This window comes from Eriocheir sinensis, chromosome 45, assembly GCF_024679095.1.
Source record: "Eriocheir sinensis breed Jianghai 21 chromosome 45, ASM2467909v1, whole genome shotgun sequence".
In the NCBI taxonomy this organism is placed as follows: Eukaryota; Metazoa; Arthropoda; class Malacostraca; order Decapoda; family Varunidae; genus Eriocheir; species Eriocheir sinensis.
This window is the reverse complement of record NC_066553.1, coordinates 6,305,573-6,329,467: the sequence shown is the minus strand read 5'-3', so window position 1 is coordinate 6,329,467 and position 23,895 is coordinate 6,305,573. Positions and strand designations below refer to the sequence as shown.

At 42.3% G+C, this 23,895-nt stretch overlaps 1 protein-coding gene across 1 annotated transcript in view; it reads right to left on the bottom strand.

Annotated features, from left to right (window-relative positions):
- The window catches only part of LOC126980680 (uncharacterized), a 98,353-nt gene that overhangs the window by 48,962 nt on the left and 25,496 nt on the right, over positions 1 to 23,895 (bottom strand). The window lies entirely within an intron of this gene.

Genomic DNA, 23,895 nt, shown 5'->3' with positions numbered 1-23,895 from the left:
CTGTAAAATTCTCTCTCTCTCTCTCTCTCTCTCTCTCTCTCTCTCTCTCTCTCTCTCTCTCTCTCTCTCTCTCTCTCTCTCTCTCTCTCTCTCTCTCTCTCTCTCTCTCTCTCTCTCTCTCTCTCTCTTTTCTTCATTCGGAGCAAACAAACGAAGACGTAAAGGTTCTGCTTCGCTATATATTTCTAAGTCCATTTTATTCCTTCCTTTCAGAAACAAGAAACTCCTCGGCATTCATTGTTCTGCCCTCTTCGCTTTTCTTTTGCTATTTTTCCTGATGGTTATCTTGCCCTGCTGCTGGCTTTACACGTGTTCCCCTTTAAAGTGAGTGGGGTTGTTCGTTTCCCATTTTCTGTTATGTTTTGCCGGCCATTCGCTAATCAACACAGTTCGTTTAATTAACTCTCTCTCTCTCTCTCTCTCTCTCTCTCTCTCTCTCTCTCTCTCTCTCTCTCTCTCTCTCTCTCTCTCTCTCTCCTTTCACTTGTCTTTTTATCTCACCATTTCTCTCATTTGCGCGCATTTCTGTTTTTTCACCACTCATTTCTCTTTGTAATGTATCCAAATAATTGATACGTTCCATGTGATATTTCATTTGATCTTTCTAGAGCAAAAAATAACAATGATTACTTCTATCTCACCTCTCCTCCCTCCTCCTCCTCCTCCGTCTATTCTTCTTTTTCTTCTTCTTCTCCTCTTTCTATTTCTTTTTCTTCTTTTTCTTCTTTTTTTACAATCTTCTTTTTCTTTTCTTTCCTCTTATTCCTTTTTCTCCTTCTCCTCTTCCTTCCCCTCCGTCTATTCTTCTTTTTCTTCTTCTTTTCTATTTCTTTTTCTTCTTTTTCTTCTTTTTTTACAATCTTCTTTTTCTACTCTTTCCTCGTATTCCTTCTTCTCCTCCTCTTCCTTTTCCGCCTCCTTGCCCACCTCGTCCTCCGCCTCCGTCTCCTCCTCCTCCTCCTCCTCCTCCTCCTCTAACTGATTAGATTTTCCTTTCCATCCTATTTATTTGTATTTTCATTCCCGCCCACATGTTTATCGAGGAAATCACCCGGACTGCCCAAGACAAACACAATCTCCTCACAAGTACTTTCCCGCCTCAAATAAGACCACGACGCACTCCCTCAAGTCGCCCAAGAAACCCTTACTCCACTGCAAGTATTAATTAGTGACCTCTGCGGATCCTTCCCTCGCCCTCTCCCCCTTCAGCGAGATCTCCGTTGCTACCTGTGGCCTATACCTGTACATTCGTAAGAGTCCAAATAATCTTCGTACGTCGGGCTCTAGATCTCTCTGCCCCTCCAGTTAGCTTTCTACCTGCTCTGTGTATTTGTCTGACTGACCGTTATTCCCTATTCTCTCTCTCTCTCTCTCTCTCTCTCTCTCTCTCTCTCTCTCTCTCTCTCTCTCTCTCTCTCTCTCTCTCTCTCTCTCTCTCTCTCTCTCTCTCTCTCTCTCTCTCTCTCTCTCTCTCTCTCTCTCTCTCTCTCTCTCTCTCTCTCTCTCTCTCTCTCTCTCTCTCTCTCTCTCTCTCTCTCTCTCTCCATTCCCCTTCGCCCTGTCAGTCTCCTTTCCCTCCGCCATTGATCGAAGGTCTTAATATCCCCCAAACAGAATACCTGCCACCTTCTCTTTGTCCTCCTCGGATATGGCACGTCACGCGGGCTGGTGGGGAGGAAAGAAAAGGAGCAGAAAGAAAGTTGGGAGGTAAGGGAGGAAGTCAGGCTCTAATAAAGAAGTCTACGGGTGTTAGGGGGGAAGAGAGGACATAATAATTGAGGAAAGGAGGGAGCGAGAACTATATAGAGATGGTGTACTGTTGGAAAGGAATGATAGAGAGATGGAATAATGTTACTAGTTGTTTAAGACTGGTGTTATGGACTCAACACGAGTATTATGGCGTTGTCGGCACACTTTCGCATCTTTCAAGTCGCTGATACTCCCTGTCTTGCTTTATGGATGAGACGTGAATAATAAATAGTCGTGGCAAATTGATGCCTTTGGTGATAAGTGTCTACGCAGAATCAAAGGATACCGCTGGAATAAGCGTGTTAAATCGGCGATTACTCAGCGATACTGATTATCCTATTACCTTATTACCTGCAAGTCCGTGAACGCCAACACCGGCTAGACGGGCATCCAACACGCTAGCCAAAAGTCGACTCTGCTCTCCGGGTTGTTTCTGTGCGAGACAAATCTGAGTAGGGAAGACCAGGGGTGTTCCCGCGGAGCTTTGGGCTTGAGCACGTCAATGGATCTTCCCTTAAGATACATAGGATGGAAAAGGAGACTTGCGTGTAAAATGTTTAAAGGATTCAGTGATATTACTACGGAAGATTACTTTACAATTGATCGATCAAATAGAACAAGAAGAAATCACAATTTCAAGATAAATGGTAAAAGATTCTCATCGCACGAAGCCAAACACTTCTTCTTCAATCGAGTCGTAAGTGTTTGGAACTCTCTACCCTGTGATGTCGTTGATAGTACAACAGTTACGGCCTTCAAAAATAGATTAGATAAATATTTTGAATCCAACCAGCAACTAAGATGTTACTCATTGTCGTAATAGCGTTACATTCTTTCGAATACTGGTGTCCTTGTCCGTTTTTAATCTCCCGGTTAGTGGTAGCAGTAATGGTAGTTCTTTCCTCTTTCCTGCATAATTTCCATGCAGTTTTTCCATGCTGCATGATTCTTTTTCTTTCCTGCCAGCTTTGGGTGGAGGAGCCTTCGCCTTTGCTGTCCTTCATCTTCCACCTTTGATTAGATAGTTAGTTGCTGTTGTTTGTTCTTTCTTTGTGTTTCTTTGTTCCTCCTCCTCCCCCTCCTCCTCCTCCAGTCGGCATCCTTTCTGGACTTTTTAATGGCTGGAGTTGAGCTCTTCTCCCTTCTGTCACATATATGATCATTTTATTTTGTGTCTCCATGGCAGGATATATTTGTTAAAAGAATAAAATCTCTCTCGTCCCTCACTTTCCTTCCGGCTCACCCACGCCCCATCTCACTCCCTCGTCCCGCTCCCCCTTGCAGTCGATTTTAAATCCTCTTATCAGCTAAGACAGAATCAACAAGGTAAAGTGGCGGGTGTACGCTGCTTGTTGACCGTTGCCTTAGTGCTCTGACCCGTCTCTTTAGTTAGCCTTCCGTAGGGAGATGTGGCTGCCTGTGAACGTCGGGTTACCACACTTTGATTTATCCTAGAGCCCTCAGGTATTCATTGAACAAGTTAGCGACAGGGCAAGAAAAAAGATACCTGGGCTGCCCTTCCGAATGTCTTGACTCGATAACCGAAGGACTGTGGCCCAGCACGTCAACCCCCACAAGATGGATGCAAGTTACGGCTTGTTGATGGAAAGAGCACAGCTGAACATGATGTGTGTGAGGGGGAGGAGGCCTTAGCCCCTTTATGCCGTAGCCGGATACCAATATAGCCTTCCGAGTTCCCCCCATCAATCAATCGATCACCACCATCATCATCATCAGCAGCAGCAGCAGCAGAAACAGCAGGAGGCCAGACCTGATCCTTCCCAACACAGGTTACATCACCCCGTGGCAGGTCGATAGCCTAATCATGTCATCAAGGCTAACGCGGCACTCATGTCCCTCTCCCAGCAACGCTCGTTTTCTCCCTCTCCTCTTCCTTCTCTCTTTTCCTTTTACCATAAATTCCTCTATTTCACAGTTACCTGTTGATAGCAATACAGTGATGAGAAAAAGCTCTCTGAAGTGTTGCTAGCACACTGCGGAAATGTAAAAGAGCTATATATGTGTTGATAACACTGTAGAGGTGGAAAGCATAATATGCTTTTCGAAACATATCACGCGTATGTTTCAATCATTCATTAGGGGCATACGCCGGAGGGGCGCGTCGCCTCGTCCACCCTGCGACGCCAAACCCGGTGGTTTCTCCTGGCAAATCTCCATGCAGGTCCCCTTCCCATCTAAAGTACCTCAGGGCAGGATTTATCGACTTCCTGAAGCCGTGAACTCTGTGGCCGTACCCTTGGCCATCACCCGGGATTGTCCCTTACAGAGACAACCCGGTCACTAAGTGGAGTGGCGCTGACTATGTAGGTAACAGGACTCGGATCAGTCTATCACAGTCTTTCAGGTATGCACTCCTTTGCAGCTTGAATAGTTTCGCGCAGAGAACAAGAGTGAGTGAGATGAAGGAAGGAGGGAAACAGGCGTGCACGGCCTCGTTATCAGCAGGATAAAATATTACCCTCAGAATATCAAAGACATTATGGGAAGTTTATCTCTGTTCCTTGGTGTCGTTATTATACTACAGTCATTTCTCAAGGGGCCGATTATTTAAGCATGCGGGTGATGGTGAGCTTGTAATGCGAGTAAGAAATCAGTAATCCTTGAAGAAAATAATGGGGATCATACATTCATCAAGTCACAAGGTAAAAAAATAATAAAAAAAACTCCGTCGCGTGACAATGTCGTTGCAGTATATGTAGGAGCCGCATGAATTAATAAAAAAAAGTTAACAAATGTTCACGGACGTCAGAAGCCTGAACCATCGAGTGTGACGGTCAGTGGAGCCATTCTATGTAGGTCATCCATATACACAACAACCACCACAGGACCACACCACCACCATCACCACCACCACCACCAGGATCACCACCACCACCAGGATCACCACCACCACCAGGATCACCACCACCACCAGGATCATCACCACCACCAGGATCACCACCACCACCAGGATCACCACCACCACCAGGATCACCACCACCACCAGGATCACCACCACCACCAGGATCACCACCACCACCAGGATCACCGACACCACCAGGATCACCACCACCACCAGGATCACCACCACCACCAGGATCACCACCACCACCAGGATCACCACCACCACCAGAAGCAACAGACAGCAGCAACAGCAACAACAGCAAAAGCAACACTTAACAACAGCAACATAAAAAGATAAAACGATATGTGTCACTAGCAACATTAATTAATCAGAAAATATATCAAGTAAAACAATCAATCAAACAAGCAATTAATTCACATAAAACGATAAATTTATATAAATAACAACAGTAACTAGTCCCAAAATAACGAACAAACTGTTGCTCCTCCTACTACTGTTACTACCACTAATACTACCACTACTACTACAACTACTACTACTACTACTACTCTTAAACCAACAAACATACCCTAATACACCCAGAGTTGTTATACCAATTTCAAGGGAGAGAAAATTAACTAATGGCATAAAAAAAACACGAAACAGTGAGACGAAAATGCGTAGAAAGAGGAAAACAATGTCTGTGCTGGCGAAGGCGGACCAAGGTTTATTAATGAAGGGGTGTGACAAATCGGAAAGTAAAGGGAGGGTACGAGGGGAGGTGAAAAGAGGTCAAGAAAGGTCAGAAGGAGAAAGGTTGATAGTGCACAGAAAATGAGAGAAAATAAATAGAGGAAAGTCAATATGAGGAGAGAGAGAGAGAGAGAGAGAGAGAGAGAGAGAGAGAGAGACGGATAGAGAGATAGACAGACAGACACATACATGCAGACGGACAGACAGACAGACACGGACAAATCAAGAGACAGAGACAGACAACCACACGCGCACACAGACACACACACACACACACACACACACACACACACACACACACACACACACACACACACACACACACACACACACACACACACACACACACACACACACACACACACACACACACATATTACACATACAAGGAAAGAGACGAACATGAAAATAGCAAAACGTAAGGGCAGGTGTCTGAGCACAGGTAAGAGCCAACGCCAGGTGCCTTTGCGTCTCCCGGCCAGGTGTGAAAAGCCTTAATGAAGCGGCAGCGGTGAGAGGCTTTTGAAGTGTTATTTCCGCCTTTGCCGTGTTGGGTCTTGCCGTGTGCTTGCTAATGGCGTCAATGTAAATTTGTGAGTGATAGGAAACTATTAGACTAACTGTATTTATCGAGTGTGTGTGTGTGTGTGTGTGTGTGTGTGTGTGTGTGTGTGTGTGTGTGTGTGTGTGTGTGTGTGTGATTGTCTGTCTCAGTCTCTTGATTTGTCTATGTCTGTCTGTCTTTCCGTCAATATGTATGTGTCTGCCTGCCCCCCCCCCCCTCTCTCTCTCTCTCTCTCTCTCTCTCTCTCTCTCTGTGTGTGTGTGTGTGTGTGTGTGTGTGTGTGTGTGTGTGTGTGTGTGAGACCAACTCCATCTATTTTTTATTCCCTTTTACGAGTCTTGGCGGCCGTTCATCACTAAGAGGAGCTCCGGCACCACAACTCCTCTAAACACGGTTACCACGGGCTTTCCACGCTATTTCCGCTTCTCCTTTACTGATTTCCCAACTTTTATAAATCGTCTCTAAGCACTGAACTCATTATGCAGCTGCTTTCTGCCTCATGTGAACTTTCCGAAATTACACGCAATCCTTTTTTTTCTACCCCACCCCCACCCCGCGTCTTCCCTTGCTATTTTAGGTCTCATTAATTTTTTGTCTGTTTACTAATATCACGAAGAGCTCCATTTCTATATCGCTCTTACACAAGGTTGTCTCTCTTTTCCCGCCCTCTTCATCCTTTTTAACTAAACATAACTATAGTCTGTTCACTTAAGTCCGACCCAAGCTGACAACATAAACCTAAGCGTGTTTGCAGGCTGAGTGCTGATTGACTACTGCTATGGCTTCCAAGTTTTCTGTAACCTCTGTTTGTGTTTGTCTCACGCAGCACTTTCTGTTAATCTGCACTGTGCTTACGAACACGCTTAGGTTTATGTTAGCTTGGGTCAGATTTAGCCCGTCCACTGCGATAGGCACGGATTTGGCTTTCACTGGTAGCTTGGTAACATATAGTCCCAGGTCCTTCTCTGCCTCTGTGGTGGATAGTGGAATGTTTCCCATGTGGCATTGGTGTGCTGGATATCCCTTCCCAAGGTGCAGGACTTAACATTTTTCTTCATTGAATTGCAGCTGCCACTTTTTATTCCATTCCCGTAGCTTGGGGAGGTCTTCTGGAGGAAATCCGCAGTCAAGGCTAAGTAAACAGACTATAACCTTCTACTTCCCCCAGTCCATTGCAACATGCGTAACTTGCTATTTATCTGCTTCTTGTTTGAACGGTTCCCTTAGTTTGTCTTGTCTCTCCCAACATCCCGCGGCCCCTCGGCTTAATCTGTACCAACACCAGGAGCTCTATACTCTCCACCTCACTAATGAAAGACCAAACATCACCTTTAAAGTTCATCCATAACGTAGGTAAGCTCAGGAATAGGCTGCAAACAAATACCGTGACTCTCTCTCTCTCTCTCTCTCTCTCTCTCTCTCTCTCTCTCTCTCTCTCTCTCTCTCTCTCTCTCTCTCTCTCTCTCTCTCTCTCTCTCTCTCTCTCTCTCTCTCTCTCTCTCTCTCTCTCTCTCTCTCTCTCTCTCTCTCTCTCTCTCTCTCTCTCTCTCTCTCTCTCTCTCTCCGTACATTTATTTCTACTTTTACTCGTCAATTTAAATCACAAGTTCCATAATTTGCGTGTTTTTCTCACCTCTATGCAATTTTTTCCATCTTTTTTTTTCTCTGCATAATGTATCCATCTCATTAGTACCAACCTTTTGTAATTTTATTTGATCTACCTCCAGGAAAATAAGGACAATGGTTACTAGTGGCAATCTTTTCTCATCTGCCTTTCCACTCGTATTTTTTTCCTTCTCTTTTTTCTTCTCCTCTAACTCTTCCTCCTCCTTCCCCTCCTCCTCCTCCTCCTCCTCCTTTTTCTCCTCATCTTCTAACTTGTCTATCTGTGTATCTATCTTATCCACCGTAAACTATTTCAACAGGAACAGATCAAGACACCTTTGCATGTGAACTGACCTTTGAATATTTTAAAGTTTTACCCTCCCCTCTCACTCGTGTAGCGTGTATCGAGTTTGTTTTAACCCGGTGTGTGTGTGTGTGTGTGTGTGTGTGTGTGTGAGAGAGAGAGAGAGAGAGAGAGAGAGAGAGAGAGAGAGAGAGAGAGAGAGAGAGAGAGAGAGAGAGAGAGAGAGAGAGAGAGAGAGAGAGAGAGAGAGAGAGAGAGAGAGAGAGAGAGAGAGAGAACAAACAAACAAAAATTCAACATAGACGGACTTAATTATTAAAAGATTAACACACACACGTACAGACCGGTAAGCACAATCAGAGAAGCTTACGAACATACGAACGTTACCATACATTTACACACGGGGAAAACATACAAACTACAAACACGTAAGATACTCGTAGAAACACACACAAAAAAGTCCCCCTGATCATAACACACCAACGCTCCATCACGCAGAGGAACGACCCACACAACGGTCGCTTCTAAAGAAAAACAATAAAAGACCCATAAGTGTCCCTCCTTTCCTGAACCAAAATATACGGCATCGGGACCTCATACAAACTTTAAGACTCAAGACTTCTGTAGTAAGGAATGAGAGTGGATTTAACAACCCTATTCGCTTCCCCTTTAGTGCTTCCTTCCCATTCTAACCCTTCCTTCCTTCCTTCCTTTATCTCCATTCCCTTCAGCATATATTCTTTCAACTCCCATTCTCTGTTTTAACACCTCAGTTTTCCTTTTTCCCCTTCAACACCTGTCATTTCTCCTCCTGTTCCTCTGTTCCCTTTTCAACACCCCTTTCCACCTTTTAAATCTTGCCTTATTTATTTTCCTCTATCCCCTTCAACACATGCCTTTCAACTTCCCTTCTCTTTAATGTTTCAACGCCTCAGTTCCTCCTTTACCTTCAATATCTGTCCTTCCCCTTCCTCGTTCTTCTCCGTTTTCAGCACTTTCCACTCGCCATTTCCCTTCCTTCAAATCCCTTCCCCCTTCCACGTCTTACTTACTCTTTCCCTTTCCAACACTTCTCGCTCTTCTTTAAATTAACGCGTTCCTTTCATTTTCCATCCAACAGCCTCCTTTCCCTTCGTTCCCTACACCCACATTCATTAGCCTCACACGCTCCTTCTCCCAGCGATCCATCGATTCTTCATGCCCTGCCTCTCCCTCCGGCACCTTTTCAGTCCCTCCTTCTCTACGTGTTAATACGAGCCGTAGTTCTCTCCTCCCTCATATACTTAACTTTATCCTATCATACACTATATCCTCGCCATTGCTCTCTCCAGTCACGGGGATTATTTTCCTTTGACATTCATGTTTAGAAGGGAATATATGGTCTTGTCAGTTGATTACACTTATAAACTAAAGGTAGAATCATAATGAAGATTCGTTCGCCTTTCGTGAACTATATATTCAATTCCGTGAGACTGATATTCTGAAAGAAGTATAGATAGATATAGACAGTATATATAGATAGATAGATAGACATTTAGATAAATAGATAGACAGAAATAAATAGATACATAGATTGTGTTTTCTTTATCGGGTATCATACATTTTTTTAGGAGGCAAAGACAAAAAATGAACACAAGGAAAGCCCGTACAAGCACTGGCCTTAGAAGTGAAAAGGAGATCCAACTCGAGTGTTCTAAAACGGTTGTTAAAGCGTCTTGATGCTCCTTTGTTGAAACCGTTCAAATCTTAGGATGGAGGAAATACCGCCGATGGAAGGCTGTTTCATGGTTTATCAGCCCGAGGGAATAAAGAATGAATATACTGGTTAACTCTTGCATCAGGGATTTGTATAGCATAGGGGTGGGCTAATGAAGGACGCCGAATGCAATGAGGCCGCAGGAGGGGTGGAGACATCCAGTAATCGAGTTAATAGAGAAGTAAGATTGAAAGTAGCGGTATAAGATTGAAAGGGAAGCAACATTGCGGCGGATTAAAGGGTAAGGGGAGGGGAGCTGATGAGACCAAACGCCTTTGTCCCATCATACTGACATGAGAAGCTTACTCAATACATCTCCAGATTGAATATATATAGTTAGCATCTGCGGTGGCGCGAAAAATTGGAGACGATACAAAATGCTTGATTTCATGGGAGGTGAATTTCTGATATCTTCCCTATTGTTCTTTAGAATTACCCCCACACGAGGTATCTTAGTTTTGCCTTCCTGCCTCGTCAAACTTCTCATCACCTTTTGCATTATTAATCGTTGCCTTTGTATTCAGGGCCGGCATGCAGAAAAGCTCATAAGTCTGTTATGAGCTGAATGCAGCTCAAAAACCTTGCAAGAGGAATGCATAAGCCGTATAACTAATGTAGAAAAGTTCGCATTGAGCTATGAGTAATCGTAGCGCGTCGATACCTCATTGAGTCGAGGACAAGGACTCCTAAGAAGCGTATGAGCTACTCACAGTGATGAAAGCCTGTCCAATATGACCAAACCAGCCAGATTTCAGACATTTCAGACTACATATTTAGCTAAAAGTTAACTCACCAGTTCCTACCACTCCCTTTTTACAGCTGCTGATGCGCTCTTTGGCTTTGGACTGAACGGTGTACCACCGTTTATCACATTCGGCCCTGGTGCGGGCTACCATGGGATGAGATGCGTTGATGAGAGTTGCTGTCTCATAGATGTGGCACCTTCGCATTTCTAGTTCGCGAATACGTGAAAATCAATTGCTGTGATAGACATTCAAGCTTATTTTTCAAAAATATATTTGAATGTTTATGTATACAAAAAACAACTCAGTCATTTGCATCGATAATTTAACATACAAGCACATGAAGAAACAAGCTTGTACCAAACAACATAGACACATCATGATCGAACGATCTATGTTTTTTCAAATTCATATAATTCATCTCATTTCAGGTATATCAAAAGACATCTGGCTCTGCAAGCGCAAATAAAAGGCATTTTAATAATTTACTGCATGTAAATAACGATAAATATTGAAAATAACAAAATCGTAAATAATAAATGTTGAATGCAATGCTAGGCTATTTTGATTTTTTTTTTTTTTTTTTTTTCGTCGTTGCCTGTTGCGAGTGTTTATAGTGGCGCCATCTTGCATTGGCTCATGCCCCCCGAAACTGTTTCTTGATTCGCTTGGACGGCTTCCTCTAGAGTCCGGGTTGATGGGTGGTCTTCAGGACAGCATGTGGGTAGTTATGAATATAGCAGTACGCTACCATCTATATATATATATATGCATATATATATATATATATAGATATATATATATATATATATAGAGAGAGAGAGAGAGAGAGAGAGAGACTTGCAGACCCAGATATTACTTGACCAAACGTTAGCGCTATTAGTAGCGGAAGATACACCGCGAAGCGCCTTCTTATAAGTATTTCATAAATCACTTAGCTTACAATTAGGAGTCGCCTTGTGAGTTTCTCTGCATGACTCACAAGTCTAGCTCCTAACTATGAGGAGAATTTTGAATTTTGAGTGGTTTTAAGAGGAGCTTTTATGAAGTTTTCTGCAAACCGGCCCAGGTGCTTTAGCTTGCGTTGTCATGTGTCGTGGTGACACGCGAACACCCGATTCGGACTTTACTTTTTTTTTCTCTCACCTGAGGCGCCTCGCCTCATCATTCTCTGAAATATCAGAATACGAATGCCAACCTTTGCTTCTTTATTTACAATGTGATCAATTCGTGGATGATTACATATTTTCAATAGGAGGGAATATTGTTTTTTATTCTATATAAAATCTATAATATTTTGGGGGTTATGAGGCAAACGCAAAATGCAACTTGATATCAGCCTTATAACAAGACAATACTGGACAACACGTACCACCTGCTGCGGCAAGAAATTATGGAAGACAAATAACATCTAAAGACCACTTAGTCATAATGAAGAGACGCAGAAGATATTTAGAAAAGAGGAAATACTGTAAACAAAAATGTTAACAAGACTCCACCCTTCAGAGGCACCAGCGGCCGCACCAGCACCACCACAACACTAATTACCGCTAACGACCCACCAGCACAAATAAACATTAACGAATGGTCTTAGTGCGGACTCCTGGTTACCTCACACACTGCTGGCTCCATTAAAGTAAGTGGTCCTTGAGCTGCAATCCTCTCCGGAATCCTTAACAGTCGCTCGCGGTGGTGAACTCTACACTTGTTTTTTGGTGATAAGAACATTGCCATTACACTCATGCTGATTGCTCTCCTCCTCCGCCTCGTGAGGCCTCACGCGACGCATGTTTTTCGTAATCTCGCAGAGTGACTGATGGTGATGAGGTTTCCTTTTTCATTATCTGAATATTGAGTGCTGTTGCCTTCAGTGCATCTATTGAACCTTTTTTCATTACCTTCCATAAAAGATCATACTTTACAAGCTAATAGTGACATTTAATCAGATAAAAAAAACTGATACCATCACCCATAATAAGTGCTGCTGCCTTCACTGCATCTACTGACCCTGTACACATCACCTTCCCTTAAAAAAAAAAAAAAATCCACGACTGTAACATTCCCTCAAACACATAAATAATACGTTTATGGATTACAATCTTAAACTAAAAGTTTTTACATTTTTGAGGGGTAAGGCAAGCCAGCTCAAATCAAGCTTCTATCTGAGGAAGCAGCTCAAATGGTTTATACCAACACTTTATAACTGTTCAGCGGCTGTCCAGTAACTGTGTCTTGTGTGTGTGTGTGTGTGTGTGTGTGTGTGTGTGTGTGTGGGTGTGTATGCCCGCCCGCCTGCCACCGCAGCAGGCATTCCAGCCACCTGCCAGCCAGTCCGTCATGCCGGTGATTACGATCTTCCCCCTGCACGCAGCCTGCAGTTTCATCGGTTTTATGACGACCATCACCTCTATATATAAAGGAGAAATAAGGAGACTTCCAAAACTACGATTTTCTCTTTGTAAATGATCATTTGAAGGTCGTAATTCTTTGGTCATTTTACAAATTAATGCCGAGTATAGTTCCCCCATCAACTCTGCTGTACAACTAAACAAAGCTGTCTGTTAAAAGGGAGGTTGGTGTTTGACGCGGCAACCCGATATAAAAGCTTTTAGTGTCGTGAGTATATGAAGAGTGTAGGAACGAAGGTTTTTTTTATTATACTAACTATTATCCTACTCGCCTCTCTCCTACCTCACAGACACGATAAATATTTCATATGTATGGGAAGATGAACATAAAAAAAATATATATAAAACGTGTGTGTGTGTGTGTGTGTGTGTGTGTGTGTGTGTGTGTGTGTGTGTGTGTGTGTGTGTGTGTGTAGCTAAAATTAATAGGAGGATATTTTTTAGTAAAACACTTGTGACCACTAAAGCCTAGAAGTGTTTACATATCCGTGTGGCTTGATGGACGGTTAGCTGGACTGGGTAACAAAAAAGTGCGCCTCGTTTGAGCTACGGATCCAGAATATTATGATTAGACAAAGTGATCCAAGCAATAAAACCCTCCAATATTTCTCTATTCAGTACATGTCCCGGTGAATTGAATACGGTGATAGTAATATTTAAGTATCTCTTTAAATATTTTATATGTAAGTAAATAGTGAAAAAGTGTTTTAACAATTTAAAAATGATATCAGGTTCATGATATGAATATCAGTCCAATAAGTGTTGCATCATGTAGGTAAGTTAGTAAAGACCTGGTGACCTCAGCTGCCAGTACAATGTCACAGCAGTGACAATGCGGCGCCGCCCTCAAGGCAGTCAGCCGACAACCAGGCCAATCAGAATGTCAGTCAGCCAACGAAAAGGCTAGCAAACCAGCCAGCCGGCTAGCCAACCACCTAGCTAGCCACTCAACTAATAAATCAGTCAGTCTAAGAGCTAGCTTGTGGACCACTCAGTCGGTTTGTCAAACAGTCAATGACACAGCTACCTAGCCACCCATCCACCGGTCAGCCTGCCACCGGAACAGCCAGTCTGCGACATAGATACTTAACCATGCAGCCACCCAGTGAACCAATCATCCCATGCACCAACCACCCAACTAGTCTTCCAGCCACCCAGTCAGTCAGTCAGCAATCATGTTATTAAGCCAGCCTGCCAGCCAACTTGCCAGCCACCCAAACCGTTAGCAACCAAGTCACCAAGCAGATAGCCACCAACAAGACAGCAAACCAACAACGAGCAAACCAGCTAGCCACCGATCCACCAAGTCATTCACACACCCAGCCAGCCAGCCAGCCAACCAACCACCAAGCCACACAGTCAATCAGCCAGTCAGCCATCCAGCCAGACACACAGCTAGCTAACCAGCTACCTAGTTAGCCAGCCACCCAGCCACTCAGTCCGACAATAACACAAACAACCACCTAATCAGTCTGCCAACAAAACAGCAATTTAATCAGCCAACCAGTCAGCCAGCCACTCTGCCAGCCAACCAGTACCTCAGTCGGTCAATTAATCAACTAGTCAGTTAGCCAGTCAGTCGGCCAGCTAGCAACCCAGTAACCCACACAGGAGGCCAGCCAACCAGACAGACATTTAGTCATTGATCCCATCTATTCATACTTGCATACATCCAACCAGCCAGTAACTAAGTAAGCAAGCAACCAAAAGAAGCAAGCAAGCTAGTCAGCCAAACAACGAAGTAAATAGACAGTCAGTAGTGAGTGTGCAAACAATCAGTCGGTCAGTCAGTCAGCTAATTGCCCGAAAATCAGAAACTCAGTTAACAAGCTAACCAACAACTCAGCCAATTAGCAAGTCAGCCTGCCAATCAGTTAGCACACAACATGGTCGGCAACAAGTAACCGAAGTGAAAAGTTGATGAAGGAAGGTCACCATTCGCCCGTACAGACAACTTTGTTTCTGCTCGCTTCGTCAATTTCCAAAGCGGATTCATGAGTAGCTCCAACGATGGGGAAAGAAATTAAGTTTTTTTGTGTGTGTGAATTAATTCCATCCTCATAATCCTGCATAGTTTTTTTTTTTTGTCTTTTTTTTCTCTTGCCCATTCATTTCTTTTTCTTCTACCTCTTCTCCAACTTTGTCCTCCCCTCCTCTTCTTCCTTCTCCTCCTCCTCCTCCTCTTCCTCCTCATCTTCATCATCATCATCATCATCGTCCAATTTGCTTTTTTCATGTTCTTTTTTTTTATTATACTCCTTTTTTCTTCATTGTCATCATCTTTATGCTTCACACATTTTTCTTCTCCCTTTTTCTTTAACTTTCATCCTTTTCTTCTTTTTCTTTATTTTCTTCTTCTTCTTCTTCTTCTTCTTTTCTTTTTCTTTTTCGTTTTCTTCTTCTATTTTTCTTTTTTTCTTCTTTTTTTCTTTTTTTTTCTTCTTTATATTCTTCTTTTTCTACTTCTTTTTCTACTTTTTTCTATTTCTTTTTCTACTTCTTTTTCTACTTCTTTTTCTACTTCTTTTTCTACTTCTTTTTCTACTTCTTATTCTACTTATTTTTCTACTTATTTTTCTACTTCTTCTTCTACTTCTTTTTCTACTTATTTTTCTACTTTTTTCTCTATTTATTTTTCTATTTCTTTTTCTACTTCTTTTTCTACTTCTTTTTCTATTTCTTTTTCTACTTTTTTTTACTTCTTCTTCAACTTCTTTTTTGATTTCTTTTTCTACTTCTTCTTCTACTTCTTTTTGTACTTCTTCTTCTAATTCTTTTTCTACTTCTTCTATTTCTTCTTCTATTTCTTCTTCTTTTTCTTCTTCTTTTTCTTCTTCATCTTCTTCTTTTTCTTCTTCTTTTTCTTCTTCTTTTTCTTCTTTTTCTTCTTCTTTTTCTTCTTCTTCTTTTTCTTCTTCTTTTCCTCATCTTATTATTATTATCATTATTATTATTATTTTATTTTCTTCTTCTTCTTCTTCTTCTCCTCCTCCTCCTTCTCGTCCTCATCCTTGTCCTCGTCTTCTTTCACTTCCTCTTCCTCTTCCTCTTCCTCCACCTCTTCTTCCTCCTCCTCCTCCTCCTCCATATCATCTAGGGGGAGGGAGGTCATCGCGTGATAAAGTGGTTGGCTCGTAAACATGAAGTCGAGAGTTGGCGTCTCGTACACGCAGACTTCCTATAGCAAGATAAGGGGCTGCTTCATCTCCAGCGCCGGCTATGATGCACAAGTCTTCCTCTTTCCCCCCCCCCCCCCCCCCTCTACCTCTTCCTCTTTCACCTTCTCCTCCTCCTCTTCCTCTTCATCTTCCATCTCCTCCTCCTCTTCCTCCTCCTTTCGTTCCTATGTTATTTTGTTCCTCCTCCTCCCTCCTCATCTTTTTCATCTTCTTTTCCTTCTCCATCTTCTTTTTCTTTTTCTTTTCATTTTCTTCTTCTTCTTGTTCTTTATCTTTTTCTTCTTCTTTTATTCCTCTTCTTTTTCTGCTTTTGCTTTATCCTTTTTATTTCTTATTTTTCATTTTTTCTTCTTTTCTTCTTTTTCTTCATCTTTTTCTTCATTTAGTCCCTCCTCCTCCTCCTCCTCTTCCTACTCCTCCTCCTTCCTGGTCTTTAAGTCCTTGGGTGCAGCCATTATCTTCGCTTCCTGCACTACCTCCTCCTCTTTGTCCTTTATCTTTCCTGTCCTCTAATGCTTGCCCCTTCACTCTTTCCTTTTTTATTCCCAACAGCTTTTTTATTAACAAGCTCTCCCTTGCTTTGTTCTTCCTGTCGTACTTCATTACCACCTCCTCCTCCTCCTCCTCCTCCTCCTCCTCCTCAGTATTTATTATCTCTTTTCTCTTCACCTTTGTTTTTCTTATTCCTTTACTCATTTACTGTTTTTGTTTATTTGGTTTCCCTCACGTCCGTTTATCCTTTTCATCTCCCTCGCACTATTAAACGGATTAACTTTTTTTGTCTCGTCTCACCCATTAGGTTATCTGACGCATTTCCTTTCCTCTCCTCCGCTGCATACTGTGTTCTGGTGCTATGGTATATTTAGTTTTTCGATGAGGTGCTGTATATTCTTACGATACTCTACCGGTTCTATAGCTATGCCGTTTCATAAGTTAAATATTTATCTTTCACATTCAGGACAGTCGCTTCTGTTCTAGCCTTTCTCCCGAGCTATAATCCGTTTCCAGTGCCGAAAATTATTAGCATAAATATTGTTCATATCATTTAAACTCTGCAGTGTTACACCTATTCCTAACAGATCATCAGCTGTCACCTCGCCCAGTATTCATTACACTTTTCACAGCACATATACATGTGGTTACACTGGCATTCTGCATATTTGTGAATGTTCTAATATACCTTTATTAGTGTGTGTGTGTGTGTGTGTGTGTGTGTGTGTGTGTGTGTGTGTGTGTGTGTGTGTGTGTGCGCGCGCGTGCGTGCGTGCGTGTGTGTGTGGGGGGGGGGGAGTGTGTGTCCGCTTTTCTGTATGATTAGTGCTCATTTATGTCTGTGCACATGGATATATGTATGTGTAAGCGTAACATTTATAAAGGAAATATTATAATATTTAATGAAAGTTTATATTAGGTCCTTTATTATAAAAGAACCTCATTAACAATATGAGGGACCTAATGTACATGATAAGCTGTTGAGTATGATGTCTAACAAAAAATAAATCGTCTGACGAAGATTCTTATCGTGTTCTTTTTCTGGTAACTCAAAAATATGTTTTGCATTCTGCTTTCAGACTGTTGAGGAGGTAAGTATTATTTTCTTCCAACGTATCTCCATACAGAGGACCATCGGCGCCTTCAGTTACTAAGACATATCAGGACGATAGTTCACAATACTGTTCCATGGGCCTCTGCGTTCACTAGATGACTCATAGTTGGAGGCCAAGAGGAACTACCTTCCTCTACAACCTGTTGTGCAGAATACTTTTCATTAAAACTTTATAATTATGGTAAAATTTTGCTCCTGGAATGGCTCGAAACTTTTCGTAAAGAAACAACAACACACACACTGGCTCACACAGCGCCAGAGTCAACAACTGAAGGGCGACTTTGGTATGAATGGTATTATTCTCTCCTCCGAGGAACTTCGAGTGTAAAACGCCAGACGTGATGCTATCCTTGTATAATTCCATGGTAAGACCGCACCTCGAGTATGCAGTACAGTTCTGGTCTCCTAATTACAGAAAGGACATTGATTTACTGGAAAGGATTCAGCGACGCGCCACGAAAATGATACCAACCTTAAGGGCTCAACCGTACGAGGAACGACTCAAGCGACTCAATCTCTTTACATTAGAGAAAAGACGCCTACGAGGAGATATGATTCAAGTCTTCAAGTATCTGAAAAAATTCAATAACGTCGATTACTCCAATTTCTTTGAATTGCAAACCAACCTAAGAACTAGAAATAACGGTTTACCCATTCAGTCTAGTCGATGTAACACAGACATCGGAAGGAGTTTCTTTTCAAACCGAGTCATCCGTCACTGGAACAATCTTCCTTCAGAAGTAGTAAATGCGAATACTATCAACTCCTTCAAATATAGAATCGACCGTCACTTCGCTGCGTCGGGAGTAAACTGAATATTGAGTTGCTTTCATCTGCTCCTCAATATCGAGGTGCTTTCATCTACTCCTCAATGTCGAGGTGCTTTCATCTGCTCCCCAGGCCCCAGGCTGTCGAGCAGATTAAATCACCAAAGCGGGCAACCTCGTAATGAGCCAATAGGCTTTCTGTTGCCTGCGTTTCCATGTTTCCATGTTTCCATGTTTCCACTCCTCGCGCGCTCCTCTGTCTTCGTTGGGTTGTTTTTCTTTTCATAAATGACTACCTCCTCCCGGGAAATGTGCTGGAGCTCAGAAAACTATGCTTTGAGGTTATTTTTTATTAAAAGAATAAGCCAAGATGTGTCACACACAAATGTCACTCAATTATTATCATCAGGGCCGTTAGTCAAGGTAGAGTGGAATAACAAACCTTAATTGTAAAGTGTGGGCGCTGTCACACAGTATAGAGTTTTTAACACAGTCACGAAGTGTAACTTTTAACTATTACATAAAATCAGATTATATAGTTAATTACTGTCACGGTATTTGTTCTATTAATTCTTTACCAAGAATTCCTTACCAAATACATATTTATTTTTATCTCATCACTTATTGAGACGTACTGTCCCGGTGTGAGGCACGAGAAACCGAGAGCCGGGCGGGGATCTTCAAAACATGGGTCGCCAACTATTTACTGTGTCCCAAAACTCTCCTTACATGGCAATCAGATACGACAGACAGATGAAGGAGTGGGAAGGGAGGGTCTGTCCCGCATGAAAAACATCTGGTACCATATCAATCTTTTTTTGTCACCCTGAGTCGATATATTCCGATCCTGGGAATTTTGCGGCCCCGAGCGACACCCATCACCCAGCCGACGCTCTCAAACACACACACACACACACACACACACACACACACACACACACACACACACACACACACGAGTTCTTGTAGTATAGTGGTTAGCACTCTCGCCTCATAACCGAGAGATCCTGGCTTAATTTCCTGGTCAGAGTACCGACGGAATGGCAGTCTCCTTTAATAAATCCGAGCCCTCTGTACACCTGTGGTCAACCTTCAAAACAACTCTGGACAACCACTTTCCATGCCAACGATCGTCTGGCTTGTGTTAGTCATGATTCACATTTTTCAATAGCCTGCGACCCTCTGAGCTATATATCCACAGGCCTAGAATTAAATGCCGACCCGGGCAGTCAGCGCGCAGCCCACCCAGCTGTCCATTCTCCCTCTCAGGCAGGTCGATAAATGGGTACCTGGTGATACTTGGGGACGATGTTGTAACCTGGACGACACACTGGCTCTGTCTCAGGATCTTACCCCCCACAGGCTCAACGACCAATGTGACAGAGCTGAGCACCGATACCACGCGCTGCTAAAGCATATGCACCAACTCTACCTTTTATTTAACCCTTTACAGCTCCCCTCTTGATTACACACGCCGCCTTTACGCATTACCCTTTCTCTACACTTTCCATTTACAACATGCCCGTTTCCCTTTTCCTTCCCCTGCCCTCTCTGTACAAATCGTAACAAATATTTCATCCACACCCCTTATCCATTCTCCTCTCAGTCGGGAATTATTATTAAACATTCTACACTTGTTATTCGCGTACGGAGTTCAGACAGCTTTCGGAGGTGTGGGGACCTGAGCCATGGTTAACACTCAATCATGATTAATGCTGCCCTCCAGTAGGTAGTTTCTTACGTCAATAAGCAGTCTTAAGCTACTGATGCTTGGCTAATGAACGGTTATAATATACAGGATTTGTGTCAAGGTTCCAGATATGGGTGCTGTAAACGAAGGGATAACAACAAACAAGATAAAATGGACACCTCTCCTTCCGAAGTTGACCTCTCTTTCGGCCACTCTTATAAGCGCTTTTTGTGGGAGCAGCGAATAGCGGGCTTTTTTGCATCATTGTTTCCTTTTTTTGCCCTTGAGCTGCTTCCTATGCTGTAAGAAAAAAAAAGATAATTATATATAATCCTAATATTAATAACAACAATACTACTACTACTACTACTACTACTACTACTACTACTACTAATAATAATAATAATAATAATAATAATAATAATAATAATAATAATAATAATAATAATAGAAAGTATAGCTTTTTAGTGGAGCAGAGACATCAAAAAGTCTAATATAAGGGCAGGAAAAATATCATTGCGCGCGTTATTATATCCAGTTTACGATTTCAATTTTTTTTTTTTTTTTTTTTCTCGTAGCCATCCTTTCCTTTTGACTCGAACTAACCATCACCAAAGACTGAAAGGTTACGGGGCTTAGGCCTATAATATTTTCTGTTGGGTGTTTCTCGTTTAACACAAATGCCAATGCAGATAGAGTTAGGAGCATCGGACAACGTTTTCCACAGATGTGCATGCAGCGAGGCGGAAATGAAAAACACCGATACATAACAGTTGTGTACACTCAACACTGTATAGGGTAAGGAAAACGATATTGCTTTGTTATATGTGTGTGTGTGTGTGTGTGTGTGTGTGTGTGTGTGTGTGTGCGCGCGCGCTAGAGAGAGAGAGAGAGAGAGAGAGAGAGAGAGAGAGAGAGAGAGAGAGAGAGAATCATATTTTGTCACCCTAGGCGTTGGTAAGTAGAATCCTCCACCTCATGTCACTCCGGCCATGCCTCCTGACATGTACACATTCAAGCACGCACGCACTCCCTCTTGCTCGCTCACTCACTCACTCGTTTATCCTCACCCTCTCCCTTCCTCTCCTTTCATAATCTAACAAAACACAGGATTTAAAGATAATGATGAATTGACGTTGTTATATCGACTCCAGGAAGACATGTGATTGTTTTCACTAAAGTACAGGAAAAATTATTGCAGGATTGAGGGCGTCAAGAGTAAAAATGTAATAAAAAAAAAGGAGGGGAGGAAACGAATATTGGATGTCATGACGAGAGAATTATGTTTCATTTAATCATTTCACTTATAATTCAGACACGTCCAGTCTTTCTTTCTTTAGGTTCTTACCGTGTTCAATCTGGATCATCCACGTGTTTTCATTTCTCACGTTTTCTGTAATAACTATCTTTTCTCTCGTGTCCTTCACTCTTGTCTCTTTCTCACTCCTCCTCTCCTCTATTTCCTCACCTTCGAACCTCACGCAGTTTACTATCCCACTATCTCACAATCACATCCTTTCTCCGCTCCTAATTACCATGGCTCACAACACAGCCGTCGTTAACCCGGTAGCAGCGACGGGCCAAATATGTGGCTTTACAGTATACCAGCGACGGGCCAAATATGTGGCTTTACAGTATACCAGCGACGGGCCAAATATGTGGCATTACAGTATACCAGCGACGGGCCAAATATGTGGCTTTACAGTATACCAGTGACGGTCCAAATTCTTGCCTTGACATAAATCCCCAAAATAGAGGATACATAAACTGATCACAAATGCATTAATACATATAATATACTAATGGTTGGCGTGAGTGATGATTTTTTCTCATTAATTCGGGGTCTTTAAGAAACATGATCACCGCAGCTACTGTGTTAGTGTCCCATACGGCTGAGGCTCCACACACTTTTTCATCACTAGTTTTCGTCTCGCCTGAATGCTGGCGTACTCAGTTGTTTTAAATCAAGTCACTGGCACCAAATGACTGCTCACCTTTTCCTTACACTATCATCTTTCTTACCTCTTCCCTTTTCCATCTAAATTTCATCATCTTTCCCTTTACACAATGTCACCTTTCTTTCCTTTTCCTTGCTCCTTCCTCTCCCACACACTTTTCCTTCAATTCTGTTCCTTTTAATAATTTTATCTACCATATTATTACATCCCTTCCTCTTTTGTGCATTTATCTTTCAGTACTGTTTCCCTTTAATAATGTCATCTATCAGGGACGATGCAAATTCGACGACGTGTAAAGCTAGAAAGATCGTGCATATATATAATAATAAAAGTATAAGCAAAGGTTCTTACCAAAAATAATGCGGCAAAGAGGAGACTATTAGTGTTGTGGTCCATGAAAACATACATTGACGCTGTTATGTACCTGTCTTTACCTTTTCCTCTGTATTGTGTTAGTTTCCCGTCGTTCCTTCTTGAATGATCCCAATTGAGAACACAATTCCACGTGTCAAGAGAAATGAGCCTCGTAATTACGATGTATACTTGTTTGCCTGCCTGGATTCCTAGATGACGAGACACAAAAGAGGATAATGAGCCATGTAATTATGTCCATTCACTTGTGCTGTATCCCTCCCAACCCTGGCCGGATCCCTTATAGCCTTAGCCCCTAGCCGAGTGAGTAATGACGCTGCTGATTGGCTGTTGGCGGGCGGCGTGTCTGACGTCTCTTGACAAGTTCGAGAGTCCAACACCGCGTCATTGTAAGCGCCCAAACCAAACTATATTCTCCACAGTGATCCGTTATTTCTACTCGGTACCAGATACTAATAAAGAGATTTCCTGTGCGGGTTCCTATAATTTCCTTCTCCTTTTTATGTCAACGCCAAACACTATGGCTACAAGGAGTTTTGGTCGTGTTTTGTGTTTGGTTGGGGAGCTTACAAACGTAGTGTAATGGACTGTAAAACTGGCACTCTGTCTCCCAACACAATCGCCAAGGTTTATAAAATATTCAGATTTCGTTGCTATGCTCATCTGTTAAACAAGATAGGCAAATTTTGTTCACAGTATTGGATTAATCGGTAACTGTATACCTTTATCAAAATTATCAAAGCATGGTGGGAAAAAATGTTATGGTGAGTATGTAAGAGAATAACATTTACTTTCATTACATTTTTTACAAATCCTCCTTGTCTTCTCTCGCACTTTATCTAAAATTTAAAAGTACCATCGTATTTAGGAGGATCTTGTATTGTTGATTGTTAATCAATGCTTCCTTGTGTCAGGTTGCAACACTGCGCGACACCTACGCACCTTACCGTATTCCTGAAGGGATGTACGTAGTTAATCTCAAAAGCTCCAGATAAATCTTTATCCCCGGCTGGCCACCTGCGAAATCGTGGTACAGTGGGATAATCAGACTGACGTGATCTTGGTGTTGTACCCAGACGAAAGATGTGGGACACCTCTTAATTTCGTAAGGAATGTGTTACCAAGAAAGACAAAGTTCCCGCAGTATTAGACACCGTTCAGCTGAGGGTAACATTAACAATCACTGCGTTGTGTAACTAATCGTTCTTTGCGATCTGAGGATGGGTAGTCAGAGCCTCATACTATAGTTATCCTAGAAGTGTTGGAATGTTATAAATTGCGTATATTAAACAAGATATTCCAAGTGAGGTGTAAAGCTTATACAAGGTAAATATTTAATTCTTATAATATAATAAAAAAAAGTATTATCGAAGCCCAATAATTGATGATATAACTGTGACAGCATGATCTTCGATACTGCATTTTTTGTCATCCACTATACACGATACGTTAATGACGAATTTTCTTGCGTCGTACCTAAATGTGACTCTTCGTTCTTTGGGGCGTACCGGAAATAAGAACATAAGAACATAAGAACGTAAGGAGTCTGCAAGAGGCTGAATACAGTTGTTTTACCACAATTTGCGTGCCTAACC